This window comes from Bacillus rossius, chromosome 2 (assembly GCF_032445375.1).
Source record: "Bacillus rossius redtenbacheri isolate Brsri chromosome 2, Brsri_v3, whole genome shotgun sequence".
NCBI classification, from domain to species: Eukaryota; Metazoa; Arthropoda; class Insecta; order Phasmatodea; family Bacillidae; genus Bacillus; species Bacillus rossius.
The window spans coordinates 88,723,672-88,746,950 of record NC_086331.1 but is presented as its reverse complement, the minus strand read 5'-3'; the positions used below and the strand labels follow the sequence as shown (position 1 = coordinate 88,746,950).

Here is a 23,279-nt window from a genome sequence, read left to right as displayed (position 1 = left end):
GAATCTACACATCCCTAGATTTGCTAGCAGAGTATGGCGACAATCAGGCCAAGCAAACTCTTAATCGTCGTTTTCGTCTTCGTCGTTGAAAACTGCTTTCTTTTTAATTTTATTTCCTTTAGAAAACTTTGTCTTTTTTTATCCTCATTCAACACACATTTCGATACTTTCTTCTTTGCTTCCTATTCCTTTTTTATCTTCTAAATAGGTCTTCTCCGGTGTATCTGTTAGAATGGCTGATTAACATTATATTTTATCAGCTCGCTTCATCTTGCGCGGAGGAGTTTATGCTAGAGGTTTTGAAACTTGAGGCGATACTATAAGAGAACTCCTTAAACCACTTGGATCAGGACTAGTAATCGTCATAGGTTACTTTGTAGTATGATGCTGATAGAGATAGAGATGGATAGATCATGTCTGTCAAATCTTGTGGTGTCATTCCACGTACATTAATGCTAGAGCTATCACTTTCAGCCAATACAAGATCATAAAGATTTGGGGTATCGTATTTAGTCACTGTATGTTCATTAAGACCAGTGTTATGATATTCAACCAGTGTAAGACGGTTAAGGTCATAACTATCGTTTTGATTTTCTGCGATATTGTGTACAGTTTCGTTATCAAGAACCGTAGTGGTCTGTCAGTGACAGTGGACAAATCCATAGGTTTTGAACCCTGTGAGAATATTAGATGGAGTTGCTGCCAATGGAAAATCCTGCGTAAGTATTCTTGGTATATCGTATATTGTCATCTGTTGTACTGGATGATTTACCATCCATTGATCCATTGCGTTGTTAATGTATTTTCTTACAGGTACATAAACCGTCCTGTGTAATGGTTACAGGCGGTGAGTACAGTGGGATGGGAAACATAGCATTATAATGCCATTTTCCTTCGCGTACCATCCATTGATCCATTGCGTTGTTAATGTATTTTTCTAAAGGTACATAAACCAACCTGACCAATGGCTGCAGGCGTTGAGTACAGTGGGATGGGAAAGATGGCATTATTACGCCATTTTCCTTCGCAAAGTTTAGTCCTTCAATGGACAGGTGAAAACTGTGATTGTCTAACAGTAAAATACATGGTTTTTCCTTAGTTGATTTCACATGGTCATGAAAAAGTTTCGAGAAGGTCACAAATAGCTCTTCTATCATCCAACCCGAATGCTTGCTTCCGCCTATGTAGCCAACTGGCCCATCTCGGAGGAAATGATCTTTGAAATGCACCCGCGGAAAAACGAAGAATGGTGGTACTGAATTGCCACCTCCAGAAACAGCAGCAGCTAGGGTTACTAGTGTGTCTCTCTCGGCTGAGGTAAGCACCAAATTGCTTGAATCCTTTTATAGCAACAACTTTATTCTGTTTTTGAATCGTAGTCCCCGCAGTTTCATCCATGTTGCATATGTCGTGTGGTTGAAAATTATATCGTTTGATTACCGATTCAAGGTTTTGAAAAAAAATCTTCGGACATTGTGTTGGTTAAAACTGGTGGCTCGAGCTAAACTGGTGGCTTCAGCTGTTCTAAAGGAAAGAGAAGGGTGTCTCTTCGTAACCAAGGAAACCAATTGACGCCAGCTTGCTTTTTCGATTCATACGACTTTGGAACTTTCAAGTTATTATAAATAGCAAGCTCAAACGCCATTTTCCTAATATCCTTGGGAGACAACCCAAAATTGATAGTACTTAAAGAGAGAAGTATGTATTTTTTCCAATTCTTCTTTCAGTTCATCGGTGAAAATCTGTAGATTCTTTTGGTAGCCTATTTTTGTAGACCGTTTTGATACGGTCGTGTTGCTAAACTCTTTAATAATAATTTTTTTACAATACCTTGTTAAAGCGCGATAATTAATGTCAAAATCCTTCGCGACAGACAGATTTTCCATGGTTTTGCACTTCTCTAGCAGCACGCAACATCAATGCTGGTGAAACAAGCCCCCGAAAAGACTTTATTTTATGATGCCGTGCCATTTTTATGCCTAGTTCTGAAACAAAAATATATAGGTAGGCTATATAGAAAACCCTAAAATGTCAAAAAGAAAAAGCTACACACATGAACAATGTTACTCTAGAACCGCAGATTTAAAGAAGCAATTATTAGACGAATACATTCGAAAAATCGGAAATTTTGACACAAAATGTAAATAAATATCTAATCAGGAAAAATTTAAAGAAATCCCAATGAAAGCTTATAAAAAATGGTCATTTTTTAACGCAAAGCTTATAATTTGTGTGGACTTTAATACCCTCTATGTTTCTATAAGGAAAAAAAAATATGACATTTCGTTTCGTACCGGCTGCATCATGACGTCGAATGGCTTTCCTCTCCCTCCCCTGGATTACATTCTTGAAGGATAAAATCTCATCCCTCCCAGAGACACAAACCATCTTTTCTCCCCCTTTTTAATATCCCAGCATTCCCTCCCCTAGTAAGACCTTTTGTGAAAAACTGTCAACATCCTTATTCCCTCCCCCCCCCCCCCCCTCCCACCACCCCAACCCCTCAAAGTGATAGTCAAAAGCCAGAACACCACACAGGGCTGTATAGTCCATTCCCGGTGAAATGAATATTTTTCGGGCCCAGCGACAGCAATTTACCGTTAGTAAATATTGTGTAAGTTGTTACGATACAAATTGTTGATTTGTCACACAGCAGTGTTTTTGTTGGAAAATCACTGAAACTTCGAATTTTATTGGATGGTTGGATGGAAAAATTAAGCAGCGCCGTAAAAAATATTTGTTTTATCGCAAATCAACTACAGTCACCTTTCCCTCGACGTGCAAATATTTCCGGCGCGTGTCGCATAGCAACCGCAACCGTGTGGGCGTGAGAGAAGAAAGAAAAGAAATAGGGCCCCCTAAGTAGAGACTTCCTCCGCCTACGGCTGATCGCCGGCGGTGGGGTTAGCGAGGGGGCGCGCTGTTCACACGCTTTGGCCGGAAGTTATTTTTTTCGTTGCATTATGAGTAGCTCCCATTTGATGGTATTTTATTTATTAAACACACATAAATAATTCAAGCTATATTTGGTTCATAAAGTAAAACTATATTTTTATGAGTTATAATGGGCTACCACGATTTTACGAAGTAGCGATTTTACGAACTATTTGTGGAACAATGAGCATAAGTAACATCGGGGTTCTAGTGTACTTTTTCACAACACACATGAACGGGGGCTGGTTGTCACATGTGACTAACCAAACCCCCCCCCCCCCCCCCCCCCCGTCAACGTGAGACAACCTGCCCCAAAATAAGTTTTACAATATCATCTCCCAAACTTAATTTAAATAAATGTTTACTTGAAAAAAGCACGTAACAATATCATGAAACACATATTTGACATCATTAATATACGAAAAGGTATATTATTATGCAAAATTTAAGTATACTTACGAGACTCGACACAGCTGCACAAAACATTACTTTCACTGTATCATAAAAACAAACGCTCTTGTTTCAGTCACGACATTCCAGAGCGGACTGAAGTGAAGTAGAGGGAGAGATGTTGCTATTGTGATCCTTTGAGGCTATCAACAAACTAGTTCAATTGTTTAGTTTTCTGTTATGGTCGCTGTGACGACCAACCCGTGAGACAACCATACCTGGTATCCCCCAACTATTACGTCACCTACAGCCCATCATTTAAAACTATCAGTGATATTCTTTTAAAGGCTAAATATCGAAGCGTTTTATAGTCTCATCTTGTGTGAGAACAATATTACAGTCCTTTCATACAATTACTTGAATACCATTGTAGGTATTCTTTGAAACATCTATCAATTTCTTTATTACAGTGACGCTAAAGATTTGTCTTAAACCACAACAATTGAAAAAACACCCATTTTGCGCATGATTTTTATTTAACTAGAACAATGACTATTTGAAAATAAAACCATAGAAAACAAAGTTCTGTCACAAACACATATAATCAAAGCGTTGATTTTGTTAAGTTAACAGACAACTATTAGCAAGTTTCACACGAGACTCCGCCCAGCCGAGGCATTATTTGCAGGGTTTTTCGCTCCAACCAGTGACCTTTGACCCTATAAAAGATTTCTAGACGTTAACAGCGTAAAACATGCTTGGATATATATATATATATATATATATATATATATATATATATATATATATATATATATAGCGCCTTGCGTGCAAAAATTCAATAGAGAATCAAGATTGGAATTATAAACAAAAAATATCAAACAATATAGCCTATGGGAGGTTATGTTCCCCTTGACTAACGGGAGGGTGACGGAATTCCTTGTCACGAGATGGGCATGTTTGGAACCAGGGAGTGGCATTTCATTATTACATGGACACTGCGTGAAGGCGCTTTTCGTCCAGCTGACGGTCAGTGCAATGGCTGCAGGACAGACCAATCCCAGCGTGGAAACAATTTTTAAAGGGCTGCATGTCATGGAAGTGGCTGTGTTTCACGACGAAGATTCCATTTCATCCTTACTTACCACCATCAGGCGTGGTCAAGCACCACTTGCGCAATGTTTTGGGTGTTGCAATATGGAAATGGTAAAGTAGAAAGTTATTTCAACTTTTGTCACAGCATTCCATTGCCTGACAATAATTCCCAACTTTAAGTTCGGAGCTTGCCGTGTCCCTCTTGCACGCGCTTCCTTGAGCCTGCGGATATGAGCTGCCGGATCAAGCAGATTGGGCACACATAGTAATGGAAACAGAAAACGTCGATATGTGTACGTATAAGGTTCAAAACAATTTTCGTTAAAGTACGTACGTCCGGCAACGCAACCCTGCAAAGTTACAGGCGTGAAAAGTAGTGTGCAAATTTGAATTTCACTCCCAACTAGGCGCTACTCAAGCGAGAAACCTAAGATGTAGGTACATCAAGTTCTGTCCCTGCCCGAACACGCTCGAATATTCACCTTCGGCCAACCTCGGGATTTGTTTTATTTTTACGCAGTAAAAATGAATTCAAATATTAAAAGTGGTCGGTTAGGTTAGCTACATTAAAAAACTTTAAAACATTATGGACGGTTAGTTAGGTTAGTATAGCTACATTAAAATAAACAGAGAAATATAAATATATATATATATATATAAATAAACCCGAGGTTGGCCGAAGGTGAATACTCGGGCGTGTTCGGGCAGGGACAGAATTTGATGTGCATCTTTACTCAAGCGGCTGAGAGGACGTGCGATCGTAGCGCCAAGACGTTCAAATTCTTCGCGGATAGTAGGTGACGAGTTGGCCGCAGACGTTTAGAGTAACCCATGCGCAGTTTGGTGCACTCTTCTTGGCAGGTGAAACTCTTAGTTTCATTCGCTGGTTAATACGCATGCGGTACCTTCCGTTGAGAAAGCGCCCAAGGTAAACTCACGCTGCTTCCGTTGTAATTCCTCTCCCCTCGAGGAACACCGTGTGCATATCGGCCATCTCTAAGAATGTCAAGTCTTTCATGCTGTTCGTAAATTCTGTAATCGCATCACCGTACTCACTAAACCGTCAACACTGCGCTAATCGCCCAAGGCTAAACCTGTTAACATACCAGAACCATCCATGTACTGTGCTGTACACCAGACTGCTGGTTGCTACTGCATACGGCTAACTCTAAAAGTCTGCGAAGCGTTTGAACATCACTGCGCTGCGATCGCACCTCCTCTCAGACAGTGGAGTAGCGCCTAGTTATGCGCCAAATCCAAATTTGCGCGCTACTTTACGCGGCTGTAACTTTTCAGGGTTGCGTTTGCGCACCATTTGTCCCTTAACAGGAACTGCCTGTTTTGGCATTCCCTACCACCCTGTTAATTTATCCCCAGCATTTCCCCAGCTTCCATGTATGGATTTTTACGTCTCGCTACAGCTAGGTCGCTGTAGAACGGCTGGAGCGAGGCGGCGCAGTGGTAAAATAAACTGTCCTTTCGTTTCGAAGGACCTAGGTTCGAACACCGGAGCGCACATCACATCTTGATATATATTTACCGTAGCTTCCCGAAATCACTCCAGACAAATGCTGGGGTGATTTCTTAGTGTAGTCCAGTACCCAATTACTTTCCTAATTTCCCTGATCTGTAACATTGCTTGCAACTGTCGGTAATGACTTGCAGCGAAATTTTCACAGGAAGATGTCGGACCCACGTGTATGAACATAGACATTCATAAAAATTAGGGGACATTACAAATTTATTGGTGTGCCAAAAGATACTTTGTGGTAGTGAAACTACTCTGGACTATATTTGGTAAACTAAAATAGTCATAGTAAAGAGTAATTTTAAGTTTTCGGATACTGGACTTATAACAACTATAAAACATATTTTTCCTGTAGGCTTCGTAGCGCAGTGGTTTTAGTGCGTGGCAAATAAGCTCAGGGAATTACTTATTTAAAATTACAAATTAATGGATTATACAAATTGTGCTTTAAGAAAATATATGAATATACTGTATTTGTTTATTGTTTTACTATAATATTATTTAATACATAGCTCAGGCCATTGGTTTGATTTTTTCATTATAGCTAGACTTAAATCCTCTATTTTACTTAAAACAATATTAAATTAAGTTTATCAGGAAATTAATTTCCATGAATTCGCATAGGTAAAAAAATAATACTTTATAATACCGGTAGTACAAATATCCTTTAATATTTAAAACTTTATAGTCATATAATGTGTGTGGAAACTCTAAGGTATTAACTTTGCACCAGTAGCGAATTCTAGAGGCAGGTGCGGAAATACGTGTGAGTCGCATTCAGAATTTTAGTGATTGATATTGAATACTGGTCCATAAAATTAAATATATTTATTTATTGTGAATATTAGCGATAGAAATTGTGTTCATAATTTTTACTTGTATTTTTAAGTGTATTTATATTAAATAGGATATGTTCCCCTATGAATGATTTATTTGCATTATAAACTATAATTCATACATTATTATTTAATAAATAATTACAATTAATAAATTATAATAAATATTTATTGATTTTCATTATTAATTAAAATTCATGTCGATAATTTCACTAAATTATATAATTTATTTATACACATGTTTATATTAATATGGAATTATGAGCATTTATTTAATTAATTTTTGCAACAATACATTTCTAAATATTTCCGTGTATTAAATCAAACAGAAATATAACTTCTATCACGCGTACATAAGTACACACACTTTTTTTTTAATGGAACAGAAATATTCATATGAAATATCAGATATTTGTAAGTTTATACATTTACATGAAAACAACTGTATCACTACAAAATAAAATTTGCAGAAATACTGGGTTCGGATTTTAGCCAGGAATTTATGATTTGTACTGTCCCAGTACCTCCAATAGTTAAAGTTATTTGTAAACCGTTCCCTGAATAGCTTTCCAGTATTAACTGCACTCATAATTAAGCATAATAAGACAAAATAAAGTAAAATTATTGAATGTTTGATAATCTTTTCATAGTTTAAAAAATATTATGCTTGAATGAAACATCAGTTAAAATTAAAATAATGCACCAATTTTTGTAAGAAATACCCAGTATTATATCTATAAACGTTTTTCAATAAATGCAGAAATAACCATAGCCATGTGTTGTACAAATTTACAATATATTTCTTGTATTATTAAAAACTATGTTGGAAATGGGTTTCGAAAGGCATCTTTTGTAAAAGTACAGAAATTATTTTTCTTTGTATGCTTGATGAGTAAACACTTCAGCAAATACTTGGAGTGATTAGGGAAAACATGGAAAACAGAAATTTGGATTTTTCATACCAAAACTAACCACCTCCTTCGTGACCACAATGCAACAGAGTATTGATAATAGTTCCCAGCAGTGGTGGCCACTTATGCATAATTGCGTGGTTACTGAGTGTAGCTTTTTTTTTAACTCATGGCCCGCGCCATGTTCGTAAGACGCCCAAAACATTAGCTGAAGTACAGTGTTTGTATTGCAGGAACAGTTTTAAATTGACTCCATTTTATGGAACTGACTGTGTTTTAACGACGGATATACTTATTCATACTTACTAACGTGACGTGGTCGAAAAACTATTTTCGCAATGTTTTGGAAGTGAAAATATGGCTATGGCGAGGTAAAAATATGACTTTAACCACGTCATAGCATGCCGCCTCCTGGCAATTCCAAAATCAATGGTGTCCGGTTAGATAACAGAAACCGAAGAAGTGTGCTGTGTTTCTATTAATTCATTTCAGCAGACCTTTCCGACTAAAAATCTTCACAGTGCGTGAGTAGTGTAAAATAGGGGATACGGGCACAGTGTTCTTCTTATGGGACTACGATTTGGTGGCTTACTCAGTTGTGGCTTACCAATCAGAAATATTCGGCCATGTTTGGGCATGTACGCCACTCGTTGAATATGATCGGAACTTCGTCGAAAATCTTCGGTAACATTCGTCTATTTCATCCACAATCATGCACAGTGGTTTGATAGTTCACTAGTATCATCTGCGCGGCGTATGCGGGCGTGGATATTCATATTTTCATATTTTTCTCGGTATTGACTACTTAGGTTGTAAAAATAGTTTTATGTAAGTTCTTACGGTGGTTCATTAAAATATTTAAAAACGTTATTAATCTTTCGGAGGTGTGTTGATTTTAACCCACAACCTTCAATTTATAAATTCAGTTCAGATCTGAGAAGATTTTATAAGTGTTTAGCGGTAATTTGGAACATTGATTGTTCGGACATTTTGATTGGAATTTGGATTGGCCTTTGACCGCACGGCCATCGAGATATTTACCAGATCATGAATTAAATAATGTATATAAAAAAATCACACTTATTCGTACTTGTATTTTTTTTTTAGTTTCAAAGATTTATAGCATCACATCCTAGGGAGAACTACCGATATATTAGTTTAAATTTAACCCGCTATAGTGCCGTATCATCAAACAGTAAACTGTAACGACATCCGCCAATTTGTGGGTCGTCTTGTCCGCTATCTCGAAATTTTGTAATTATTGACATAGAAATTCAGAAAAAATTCAAAAATTCATAAAAAAATTCCTTATTAAAGAAGTTATTGATTCTATACCATAGAGTACTTAATTTTATACTTGCGCAATACAAAAAACTTACTTTAAGCAAAAAATACTTATGTAATAAAACATGTTTAAAAATCCTCAAAGAGGCTTAAATTTGTAATATACCAGCCGGCAGTAAGCTACGGATGCCATATTGACCACCATCTTGGATATTCGTAATTATAAAGATAGAAATTTAGGCAAAAAATTGCTTGTTAAATTAATGATTAATTCGATCTCCTAGGTTCGATCCTTGATGGATGCAAAAAAAGTTAATTTAAGTAAAATTACCATTAAAGTGACAGGTTCAAGAAATAAAACAATTAAATTACAAATAAAAATTTGATAAATTTCTACAAATACAAAACAAAATGAAATTACAAGCATTTCTCTTAGCCAGTAGCCGTGTAGTCAAAGCACGGAATTTATAATCTAAAGGTCGTGGGTTTGAATACACCCACCTCCGAAAGATAATTAACGTTTTAAATAGTTTAAGGAACCACCATAAGAACTAACATAAAACGAAATTAACAGTATAAGAGGCAAATACCGAGAAAAATATAAAAATATGAATATCCACGCACGCAATATGCCGCACAGATGATACTTGTGAACTAGCAAACCACTGTGCAGGATTGTGGATGAAAAAAGAATTGTTCTCGAAGATTGATGACGAGGTCCCGATCATAGTCAAAGAACGGCGGCGATTGGTAAGCCATAACTGTGTAAGCCACTAAATCGTAGTTCCATATGAATGGCATTGTTCCTGTATCCTCTAGTTTACACTTCTTACGTGTTTTTTTTTTAAGGTTTATGTTTGATAAAATAATTTTACACTTTCTTGCATTGTTCTTTAATCTGGGGTACGATGTGAATGTTGGCTCCACTGCAGGTGAGTTGCCCGTCCCGTAGGAAAAGAACAGAGATTAGGGAAATATACAGATGCATCATAAGTTCCGATTCTTGATAAGGGGGTTGAAGCCAAAAGGGGAGGGGAATTTCAGTATACTACACGTACCAATGTGGTAGCAATTTTATTACGAATTTATCAGATGTACCTGTATTGGAGGTAAAATTGGAGAAAAATGTCCACTCATATCATTTCATTTATATTATGAAGATTCGTTTTGGACTTTAAAAAATATATATATAAACAAATTAACCAGTAATATTTTGATTTAATTTTCTTCCCAACATCTTAACTACAGTCTTTAATAAAAGCATGCTTGAACGGCTTGTAAAATAATAAACAAACATCCGCCATATTGGTGTGTGAAAATCTGAAAATAATGGGGAACAAATCGGCTTTACGTCTAATGGCTAATGCCACATATGTAAAAGAGAGTTAAAGTTCTACTTCATCCTCAAATGCAGTATTTTTTATGCTTCTTTAAGACTAAGATTTTTGCGACGAAATATTTTGGAAATGGGACTTCATATGTTAAGTTGTGTGGATTGTCCAGGTATGGAATGAAAATAATTTAATTTTTAGTTAGTGAAGACACGACTAGCCAAACACCAAGTTTAAGTTGTGAATTCATACTTGGCATGACAAGTAGCAGATAACTTTTCGCACGTGCATTTGACGACAAGATTCGCAACACAGCATGATTTTCAGTGCTCGTATGGTGAAACGTCTAAGTATTCACTTAGAAATTACAGTAAATTTACGCACTTTTATCGGAAAATTAACCTCAAATAAACGAAGATATCTTCCTAATCTCAAATAACTGGATCTTCGTATAAACTACGATGGATTCTAACTGTCGTGTTCTGTGTTTCGTTATAAACAAAGTAAACACACAAAGCGGAAGAAAAAAGAAGGGTTTTGCTGTAGACTCAAATTTTTGAATGTTTTATTGATAAAATAAGATTCTTATTTTTGATTCACGTTGAAAGAAAGTTAACTCAACAACCGTAAACATACGAAGATAATCATAAATGTGTGCAGATCCATGGATAATTTTTAACCATCATTCTTCGTAAAATTAAGATGGAAATTTTCAACAGTGTAGGATTCGCCACAAGAAATGATAACATGGAAAAAGGCATTACCTAACCCGAATAAGTCCGTCTCCAGCGACCTCATTTCTTGTCGGCAAGATGCGAAAACCAAAATAAACAAATGAAGCAAACGAAGCGAGTGAGGCCGCGTCTTCAGAGGCCCTATCACACGCCGGGTTATCATTCCAACGACCGTCTCCACCTCTGATATCGCTCGCAGATCACTTCTGAGTCAACATTGCAAAGATAAAAGATCACAAATGTTCCCATTCACCAACACTGTTCAAAAAAAAATTAAATAATATTTTCATTGTTTTTCTATATAACATGGGCAAATACTTTTTAGTAGTGATGGTTCGAGTACAAATTTTCTTTAATGTGAATCATAAATAGTCCTTTTAATCTAACCCTCGAATCTAGGTGTCAAGGGCCATAAATAAAAAAAATTCAGGAAATAAAATATATATATATATATATTAAGTATGGTGTTGAAACACTAAAACATTTAAATATTTTTTACGAACTAAAATTTCTATATTTAACACATACCTAAGGTTTTTTAATCTACGTAATTACATATTTCAAGAATAATATCTTGGAGAACACTAAAAGGATAGTAACGACTTTCAAATACTACAGCTCATGAAGTATGGGATGGTTTGAGGTTTCGAGCGGCCCATTCCTAGTTTTCCGCTAAAATGTGTAGCCTATACACTGATATTATCTGTCATAAGTGATATGTCATGTGTGTCTATTGTCATGGTTAGCAATTCACTGACATAAAAATATTAAATGAAATCAAGTGGTTCCCCCCAACCCCCATTATTTTTTGGACCATACACTGATGAAAACCATCTTGAAAAGGCAGCTTTTTGACCATTTTTGAACATCATTTTTTTAAAAAAAGCCAAAACTTTTTGTTGCCCAATCTTTATATTCTACTGATAGTTATTTATTTTATAATCAATATAATAGCACATGTTTTTTTATAAATTCAGTGCTCAGTGCATATTTACTCTCGTTTACTTTTTTAAATTTTAATGCACGAGTAAACTGCTGACGGGTACACTCACTACAGAACCAGTTGCGGTGTCAGGAAAATGGAAGATGATAAGAAATATTCGATTATTGTTTTATTTGATTCATTGTCTTTGTATTTGTATTTTGTAAGAACTCGACTTATCCAATATCTTTGTATGAGACCTCGGAAGCCGTGACCACTAAGGCGGCAAGCTCCTGTGGCTCATATTTATGAGCAATGAGTCGGTAACCAAGTGGTTTGCAACCCACTATAATTTAGGAGGTGTCGACGATTTAATCCTTTGTGCATAGCCTTGTGACGCAGAACCCTACCAAACAAACCGTGAAACTGTGCGAACTTGTACACACGTGAAAGATGTAGGTAATGGATGCAATAAACTGAACTGAGCATCGCGTGGCTATGTCGTGTGCTCCCATCAAGGTGGTTCCGTGGTTCCAGTTCGATTGCCGGCGATGTCTAACTCGGGAATGTTCTCAAACGGGAAACGCGGTGGACGTTGCTGTGTTCTCATGCATTCCGTCAATGCCCCATTAGCATCTCATCACGTCTCATCGTCGACGAGACATAAGGCTAAGTCCATTTCATTTCTTTTCGTGTGTTGGCAAGCAGTGGTCTGAGTTTAGTGTACAGCAGTCTGAGTTTGCAATGCTTGGTTTATACAATGAGTATGGTATGCAGCGGTGTGAGTTTGGCATTTCAGTGGGCAGAGTTGGGCGTGCAGTGGTCTGAGTTTGCTATGTAGCTGTATGAGTTTGGCGCGAAGCGGTGTGAGATGTTGCGAATTGGTCTGATTTTGGCATTTAGGGATATGAGTTTGATGTGTAGTAGTATTAGTTTATCGCGCAGCTGTCTGCGTTTGGCCTACAGCTGTCTGAGTTTGGCCTGCAGCTGTCTGAGTTTGGCGTGCAGCGGTGTGAGTTTGGCGCGCAGCAGTGTGAGTTTGACATACAGCGGTGTGAATTTGACTTACAACGGTCAGATTTGTATGTAGCTGTCTGGATTTGGCGCGCAGCAGTGTGAGTTTGATGTACAGCGGTGTGAGATTGACATACAGCAGTGTGAGTTTGACATACAGCGGTGTGAATTTGACTTACAACGGTCTGAGTTTTGTATGTAGCTGTCTGGATTTGGCGCGCAGCAGTGTGAGTTTGATGTACAGCGGTGTGAGTCTGGTGTACAGCGGTGTGAGATTGACATGCAGCAGTGGGAGTTTGACGTACAGCTGTATGAGTTTGACGTAGAGCGGTCTGAGTTTGGTATGTTAATGTTTGAGCTTGGCGCGCAGTGGTATGAGATTGGCGCGCAGCCGCGTGAGTTTGGTGCGCAGCAGTGCAAGTTCGACGGACAGCGGTGCGAGATTGACGTACGTGCGGTTTTGATGTATAGCTGTGTGAATTTGATGTACAGCAGTAAGTGTTTTAGGTACAGCTGTCTGAGTTTGATATGTAGACGTCTGAGTTTGGCGCACAGTTGTGCCAGTTTGGCGGGCAACATTGCGAGTTTGAAGTACAGCAGTTTGAGTATGACGTACAGTGGTCTGAGTTTGGCGAGCAGTGGTCTGAATTTGGTGTTCAGCGATCTGAGTTTGGCGCTGACACCAACACCACTCAGGCGGTGGGCAACGGAGCTATAGAGCGGTGCCCCTGAATGTTTTTTGTCTGCAATATTTGGCATTGGATAAACTAAACCTGGCTGCGCGCAGATGTGTAGTGGCAGAGCGTAGACTTAAGGATGTAGCATAGACCGATTCTTGACTACTTCACCCTGAGAACAATCAAAATTATCTTGTATCAAATGCCACTAATACAAAGACAAGATTTTTTTTAAACTATTATATGACAATTGGTAATTTGATGCAGGACGTGTTTAAATTCACTGATAAAGAAATATCAAACACACATTGCATTGAAACCTGAACAAACAAAGCTATGTGAGATTTCATAACCTCAATTAATACCAGCTGCGTCCGCCATTTCACTGATTTTTAAAATTATTTAGACAATTAAGGGAGTAGAGATGGCCTCTACGATTTCCTACTGCGCAGGTTGTGCGCGCTGTCTATATCCATATTGAGCTGCCCAGCTTCATCAAACGACATTACAGACTTCATTAAATATCCCTACGAAAACAGGTGTTCAAGTATAATTAAATTACAAAGCATCATTAGGAAATTATTAATAACCATACAAAAGCAGAGTCTTAAAACATATAATCGGTAAAATAGTTTCTTGCGACTCGTGGTTTTTACGTAATTTTTGAATGTTTTTCTGAATGGAGTATAATTACTAATTTTTTTTCTATCACTTCCAGATTTTTTCTTATTTTGGCGTATGTCCTTCAAGAGTTGACTAGCCTTTAGAAAAAAACCTTATAATTTGAGTGAAATTAAGCTGATTATCCTCCTATCGCTTTTTTTTGTTTGGAAAATCCATGCGCCAAGGGATTTTTATCCCTCGACCTGGCAACACTGCCACAGCTCTGGCCAAAAGGAAACAAAAATACATATGTTCATAAAAAAATGTCCAAGTTATGAATTTTAATAGTATCAACTGTAATCGTTGTAGAGTTTTGGTTCATGGCCACAAATCTTATTAGAGTAACTCAAACAGTTTTAGATAAGCGCATGCGCGAGTACTGCTTTGTTGTTTTCTCGCTTGCAGCGCCACCTATGCCAAATGGCATCTTCTGAGCGTAAAGTATTTTGTGTTCTGCAATTTGCTAAAAGTGAATCTGTAATTTCAGGATGGAGCCCCTCCCCATTGCAATCTCTTTGTACGAGAGTAGTTGAACGTCGAATTCCCGACCGTTGGATTTGTCGTAATGGTCAAGACGACAGAGCTCTTTTTCGCTGGCCTCCACGTTCACCTAACATAACGCCAAGAAGATTTTTTGCCTTTGGGGCTTTATAAAAAAGATCGTGTCTACGTTCTGCCGCCACTTAATTATTTGCCAGAGTTGAGACACAGATTTGAAGAGGCTATTCTTTCCATTACTTCGGAATTGTTAACCAAAGTGTGGGAAGAATTGAATTTAAGGTTGGATCTGTGCCATATAACTAAAGGTGCACCTAGTGTAAGATAAACTAGGTTAGTTTCCCTTTAATTTGATGTATAATTTGTTGTGAATAGTCTAAATTAAACTGTTATAATATACCATTGAACCTGTGACATTCTTTAATTGATATACTGTATATGAAATGGTTATGTTACTATAGATTTAATTTTTATCGAAGTTATACATTTCATATCTATATTTGTGTATCCCTATATTTACTTATGGCTATATTTTATCCAGAATATAACTTAAAAAACGTGTTTCAGAAAGTCGTGTACAAACTCGAACCAGTAATCCTGAAAATAATATAGGAAAATTGAGATGATACAGTCAGGACCAATCTCAGATATAAAAGGGTTTGGAAACCCTTCCTGTTTAAACCCAATGGGAGGTAAAAGTATGAATTATAAGGAAAATTGTGAAATTTTAATTAGTTAGAGCAGCAAAAGTTCTATAGGTAGTGTTATTTTAACGAAGATCTTGGTTAAAATAAATGTAATAAATGTTTTCCCCACCCGTCTAACGTTTTGTAGTTTATTAATTGCATTTGTTTCATGGTAAACATAATTAATGTTTACGAAACATGATTGATGTTTCATGTCACAATTAAAAAATGGTTCTTGATGAGACTGTCTGGTTATCATCGTTGTTGAAATTAATGCACATGTCAGCCTCTACTATTTAAATAAAAACTGTAAGGTTGGAGAAAGGTATTTGGAACATTTGCTATGAAGCATTTACTGAGCAGGCTAGTGAAGCATCGGAAAGTTCCGGTGTTTATATGTTATTGTGCGTCCGTTTATTGCCATAAATGCGTGCTAAAACAATGCCATCTCTTTTAAGTCATTATGATAAGATTGCACTAATTCGAATTAAGACTGAAGTAAACGAATTTTTAAAACGTTAACTATAGACACTGCATAAATACATCTAAGTAGTTAATAGCTTATTTGTGCCCTAAAATTATAGTATATTCCGTTCTAAAAAAAACCAGTTAAATCTGTGAAAAATAAAATCCGTAACTTGAGGCATTTCTGTTTTGTTGCTGTGAAAACTGGTGAAATTATTGCCTTGCGCTCTTAAACAAACATTTCATGCCCTGAGTTTTATACATTTTAGCAAACACTCGGGGTGTGGGTTCTGCATTATTGTTTCGCGTGTCCGGGAACGTTTTGACATACTAAGTTGTCTCGCCGGCACGGAAGTTGACTGGTTAATCACGGCACGGAGTCAACGCTGTTCTTTGTTCAAGCTTAACAGTTCGGTGCGCTTGCCGTTCGCTTGTATTTTTTTTTATTTTTTTTTTTGGACGCTGAGTTCGTCGTGTACTTTTTGCGCAGCGTTCACTGACCTAGGCCAACTGCGCAGTAGGCCGTGCGCGCCGCTGCGGGGGCGTGACTGGGGGGGGGGGGGGGGGGTGAAGCGGGGCAGGAGGGGAGACCCCCACCGCGCCAACTCGCAACCCGTCCGGTTGGGTAAGGTAAGTGCCGCGCCGAGGCCAGTGCACTCGCTCGTTATCTGGCACAGTCTCTCGGCTGGCGACGCCAGCCCGGCCGCACGGAGCCCGCAGTTGCGCCAGCGCCTGCTGCCAGCCGCAACGCCGCAACGCCGCAACGCCTCGTGAGTGTGCCTGTGCCTTTCTCTCGGCCCAGCCGCGAAGTCTGCTTCCTGCACCTAGCACTCTGCGCGTGTTTCAGACTAACTCTTCATTTGCAAACTGACACGAAACTGCTGTGCAGAAAGGTGAAAGTGTCCCGAGGGTCTATTCTATTTTGAATTGTGGCCGGTGTCGGTTCGAAGGCCTGCCAGACGTGATTGCACGACATGGCGGCCCGACGCCAGGAGTCGATGACCCGCCAGACAATCCGCTGTTGCCAAGGAGATTTGGAGGACGGCGACGCGGGATGCTGCTAGCCTCCCCTCTTCGAGCGCGCGCTCTCTCTCTCTCTCTCTCTCTCTCTCTCTCTCTCTCTCTCTCTCTCTCTCTCTCTCTCTCTCTCTCTCTCTCTCTCCTCTCTCTCTCTCTCTCTCTCTCTCTCTCTCTCTCTCTCTCTCTCTCTCCCTTCCCTTCCCTTCCCTTCTCTGCATCACGCCCGTCCGTTTATCTTTTTTATCCATCCTTTTTTTTCTTCGCCATTTGCACCAGCTCTGCCGCGGTCGCCGACGTTAAAGTTGCGCTGTTCCAACCGCATACCATTCTGTCTGAGCATTGTTCCGTCCACTGCGTTATTCGAGCTTGGCCAGGGGATCGATAACGCAGCGAGCGCTCGTTATTTATGACAGCGTTCTAGCCGTGTCTATACATTTATATATCCATAAACGTGAGGTAATATGTACTGCGACTGTCATTTGTTTTTAGATGTCTCCTTAGAACTATGTTTTAATAAACTCAAAAGGAATATTAACATTCTAGTATCATATTGAAGGGGATATTTTGAAAAATGCTACTATACTTGCCATAATGTCGCACTGAGGGCTCTTGCGATAATGAGTACATGCAAATGCTAGCTTTATATTGTTTAGGATTTTTATGTATTTTTACTTTAAAAAATACAATTTAGATTTGATCCTAATTGCCCTGTGTGAGATATTTATCGGATTTATGTACTTAAAAAAACTATTGTTCGCAGTAGTGAAATTAAATTGATCAAATTTAAAACAGTAACACATAGGTATTTGTTTTTTTAGCTAACTGAATTTAGATTCTCTATGCATGTTCAAAATTCAGGCTGCTTGGTGGTCAATATTGGTAAGGGATTACATTAAAGATTTACGATCATGTTTCCTTAAATTTTACTTCAAAGAAGCAGTCGTGAGTTCGTTTAAAGATGTTTCACCGAAACAGCAGGTACCTTTCTTTAGAGTCGCAATTGTAACCACCATCTTTAGTGAGAACGAATAGACTTGGGGAGGCCAGCTGTAAGGTAAGTCACTGGTTGTAGGTGTTGAAACATACAGATTGTTCGGAAACTCATCCGAAGTATTTCTGGTGGTGATTACTCATGGACGTTAAAGTGGTTTATGTAAGCCACTTACAGCCTGGATATTTTGTAGTAATATTTTTTAAATAGATTAAAGAACTTCGTGAAAAAAAAAACACTAACCCCGGGAAAGTGTTTTAATTTCAAGTAGGTTTATTGTTATATTTTCCACAAATACCATTTATAACCCCGATTGCGAGTATCACCTTTGGCAATTTAGCCAGACGTTTAGGCGCTTATACATACTCTGAATCAACGGAATATCCAACTCAAAATGGAAAAGGCAGGAGGCAGGGGCATATTTTTAAATTCGACTTCTTTCATGGGTTGTCATTCTCACGACTTTCCACCGATGACGCTGTTTATTATTTCGTAATAAGTTCTGTTCAAAGTGTTGTGAAATCAACGACCAACCTTTTCATACAATTTTTTGAGACATTTGTAGTTTATAATTGCTATCCTTTGTTTGCCCTTCCCTGGATACGCCCTTTCTGAGACTGAATTTCCATAAGCATTCATTACCTAAAATATTTCGGGTATGTAAACCTGCAAACCAAATTACAATATTCCCTGATAAATTTTGTGTTTTTTTAAAATTAACATATCTTAGGTTGTAATTAACGTGTTGTCAATCACAATTAAACAATTAAAGTTTTTTGTACAGAAAAAAAGTAATTTACCTTTACATGTGAGTTAAGCAGGCCTTCTTACTGTGAATGTCAATGAAATTGAATGACTCGTTCTGTGAACTTAATCACACATTATAAGGAGATGAGTTTGATCCTAACAAGATCTGGTCAACACTCACGTCAGCTAATTTCCGGAAGGGGAAAAATAAGCGTATGAGATCACCGCTCCTGTCTGTGTGACTGAGTGTGTGTTTCTCCGTAGTAACTTTGCCCATGGTCATGATTTTGGACGTATTTATAATTTTTTAAGTTATCAGGTTATTGATTTCACTTTTGTTACATGCATTTGGTTGAAAAAATGGTATGCAAGCACAAGCACTTTTATTAGGTCCTAAATGACATATTTTGCGATAAATTTCAAAATATGATTCGTATAAAAATTTTAGGCCTATGACAAAAGTTAATGTTTTTATATATTTATAAAAACAATTTAAAACATTTAAAGAGGAGTTGAATCATTGAAAATTTTAAAATATAGTATTTAAACTTTCTACTAATAATTTTTTATATAACTCGTTTAAAATTTTGAATATATAACTTAATTTAAAAGAGACTTTGCTGATATTTGTATGTACAGACAGAATTACATAAAAATATGCCACAAATTGCCATATAAGTCTAAATCTTTGGAAAAGTTGACCATTCAACAAAAATTGTTAGCTTTAAACAATTTATTCGAAAAATATTAACAATGTATTGACGATGTATTTCATTTACATTCATTTATTTTAGAATGGTATATTAAACACTTAAATTTAACCCTTGTGTATGAATTTGCATAAAAGTTTGTATTTAGAAAAGTTAAAAATTTTTCTTCAATAAATATTCATTCTCATGACAAGGACCATACAAAATATAATTTTAAAGCCAGATATTATATGATTTACAATGACTTCAAACGATAAAATTTACAAAAATGATTCATATATATATTAGTTATCATCATCTATAGGCTAAAAATAAAATATGTATGGTTTATTTGAACTATTTGCATATTTTAAGCCATAATATTCTTTTTTTTTTAACATATCCTACTCAATAAACTATATCTAAATTGAGTATTTAACTATTTGATATATTTTAATAGAAAAAAAATAATATGTTCAACATTAAGTAGTGGATAATATAAAATAATCTTTTGATTACACGATAATCAAGTACTTCTACATAATTAATCACAATTAGTACCTACACATAAAAATATAGCTATACTCTTTTTGAGATTTATTTTTTATTTGGATAACTGTCAAAATTTGTAGAGAATTTGATTAGTATGATAATTAAATTTTTTTTTATTGAAACTCTACTTTGAAATCGATTTGAAACTATTTTGAATTAAGTAACTTATCCTTATAAAACTTTCTCGGCATTTATATAACTTGATAAATATTGTTTGTCAAAATATAAAGTAAATTATATGTATTTTACATAAAATAAGTTTCTGTTATCTTAACTAAACATTTTACCCAAACTAATTGTTAAAATAACCTTAGCTAGTAGTATATAAATAGGGCTCCTGCGCCAAGCTTCAGGCTTGTGGTGTCGGTGCCGGAATTAGTCTGTGTATCGTGACGTCACGGCGGTCATCTTGGACTCAAAATTCCTCAAATTGACTTAAAAAGACTAAAAATATGGAAAATGTAGAAATTTCCCTATTTCGAGGAAAATATTTCCCGTTTTGAGGGAAAAATTCCCGTTTATTTCTCAAAAATTCAAAAAATGAAGATTCGAAAAACCTCAAAAGATTTTTGCCTTAGAAAGAACCAAAATTCCCCATAAAGGCTTAAAATTCCCCAACGAAAAGCCACCCTAAATTTCTGACGGCCATCTTGGATGACCTTGACCTTGCCCATAAAATTCAAATTCTATAATTTTAACCAACAAATTCCAAAAAAAATATAAAAAATTGCTTACTTCAATGGTTTAGTTACTTAATCGATTTCGGTCCTCGGTTCGATTCCCGGCGAGAGTAAATCAATAATTTATTAATAAAAAACTAAAAAAATAATAAAACTTTCTAACCTCACATCCGCTCTCTTGAATTCTGATGTAATCGCGACAATTTTAGTTATGGCTGCCATCTTGAAAATTCGTAATTTTTATGTTAGAAACACGGGAGAAATTTTAAAATTTATAAAAATAAATGAATTTTTCATAAAACACTCCACCATCTTGGGTTATGACGTCACGACCACCAATTCGAAAATCCGTAATTATTATCAGCTTTTTATGGGAAAAGATAAAAAAATTATAAAAAATAATTAATAAAATATTAATAAATTTATTTTTAAAAAATTACTTACGTTGTGGAGTCCTCGGATGGAAACCCGTCAAGGGCAAAAATAAAAAATTACGTATAATCCTTCCTCCACGAAAGCCACCGACAGACTGACCTCCCACCACTAATGCATTGATATATCGACAGCTAGTATGTCACGGCCGCCATATTGTTTTCGTCTACTGGAGGTCACCATCTTGTTTTCGCCTGCTAGAGTGCGCTACTGCTATGTTAGTTTAATTTTTACCCGCTAGAGTGCAGTAATAATTTATTTTTACTGTGGCGCTCGCTATCTTAATATTTTGGCACAATCTTGGAAATCCGTAATTATATAACTATAAATTTGGGAAAAATCCAAAATTCATAAAAAAATCTACGATTAATATAATGATTGATTCGATCGATTCCGGTCCTTTGTTCGGTACTTGATCGATGCTAAAAAATTAATTTTATGTAAAAATACTAATTTAATAAATAATGTTTAAATCCTAAAAACAGCTTAAATTACTCATATACCAGCCTCGTATAAGCCGATATGACCGACATCTTGAAAATTGGTGTTTATGATAATCGAATTTCGGAAAAATTCCAAAATTAATAAAAAAATCACCTATTTAAATAATGATTGTCGCGATGGATTCCCGTCTTTGGTTTGATTCTCGGTCAGTGGTAAGAGTAAATAAAGATCAATATAAATTTTAAATTCTGTTTTCAATTAATTTTCGTGGAGTTTATTACTCATTCACTCTAAGAAAAACAACACTAGACAAGATACCATTGGAACGAATTAAATATGTTGTCGCGCTGCCTAACACGGAAGTCTATTTTTCTATTCATGAAATACCTTCCAACCAGTTCATACACAATACTATACATATAGACAAAGTGTCTTAAGACCACGAGATTAGGTCATGACTAAGGTCAGATGTAAGCCAGACATTTCCGAACCACAAGACCTACTACTTCGATGGCTAATATAACATATTTCAAACAGTCACGATAAAGTCTTCGAACTGTCATACCAAAATGTATCGTTAAAATCAATTACAAGCAATTAGACCAACGGAACATGTTTTACGCTTACTAAATGACCAAGAATCCCTGAAAAGATGTTTTATAAAGACCAAGAGGTTTTAAGCAGTAAATATTCAGAGCTAATACAGATTTGACAACGCACATTTAACGAAACGACACACATTCAACAAAATAATAGAACCCACAGTGCACACACTGGACACACAGTACACAGTGTACACACACGGGACACACAGTAAAAACAGTGGACACACAGTACTCACACAGTACACACTTTGGTTGTACATTGGACACACATTACACACAGTACACACACTGAACACACAGTAGACACACTGGACATGTATTTGACAAAAAGGAAGCACATTTGGACGAAAATTCTATGTGGCATGATACGATCTTGTCACAGTAATACGATCTCGCCAATATACGGTAGGCCCCAACTGCTCAATTGCTCCAATAGCTTCAACTGCTCCAATTGCTCCAACATCTTCAACTGCTCCAATTGCTCCCACAGCTCAAAATGCTCCAATTACTCAGAATGCTCCAATTGCTCCAAATGCTCCAATTGCTCCAAGTGCTTCAATCGCTCTAAGTGATCCAACTGCTCCATCTACATTTGGGTTCAACTGATTTCAATTCTATTTTTTGTTGTAACTTGGTCAGAAGCATATTCGGAAAAAGGAAGCACATTTCAAAGCTCAGTAAAATAAAAGGAAACACACACTGGACACAGAATACACACACTGGGCACAAAGTTCACACAGTACACACACTCGACACACAGTAAACACACTGGACACACAGTACACTCACAGTACACACACTGAACACACAGTACACACACTGAACACACAGTACACACACTGAAAAGACATTACACACCCTGTATACACAGTACACACACACACACTGGACACACAGTACAAACACTGGATGCACAGTACACACAGTACCCACATTGAACACATAGTGCACACACTGGACACGGAATGGACTCACACTACATACAATGGACACGCAATGTACACTTAATACATGCAATGCACATGCAATGGACACACAGTACAAGCAATGGACACACAGTACACGCAATGGACACGCACCACACGCAATGGATACACAGTACACACAACGGGCATGCAATGGACACGCAGTATACGCAATGAACACACAAA

At 37.0% G+C, this 23,279-nt stretch overlaps 2 protein-coding genes across 5 annotated transcripts in view; one reads left to right on the top strand and one right to left on the bottom strand.

Annotated features, from left to right (window-relative positions):
* Positions 1-21,155, bottom strand: part of LOC134529439 (DDB1- and CUL4-associated factor 7) — a 200,128-nt gene extending 178,973 nt beyond the window's left edge. Inside the window, exon 1 of the mRNA XM_063363539.1 lies at positions 21,092-21,155. The gene's annotated coding sequence lies outside the window, so the exon portion shown is untranslated. The remainder of the gene's footprint in view (positions 1-21,091) is intronic.
* The window catches only part of LOC134529441 (uncharacterized), a 631,226-nt gene continuing 624,530 nt past the window's right edge, over positions 16,584-23,279 (top strand). The window contains exon 1 of one of the 4 annotated variants that reach the window (XR_010074596.1): positions 16,584-16,738. The gene's annotated coding sequence lies outside the window, so the exon portion shown is untranslated. The remainder of the gene's footprint in view (positions 16,739-23,279) is intronic. The other 3 variants (XR_010074589.1, XR_010074583.1, XR_010074585.1) reach the window with 3 other exon arrangements.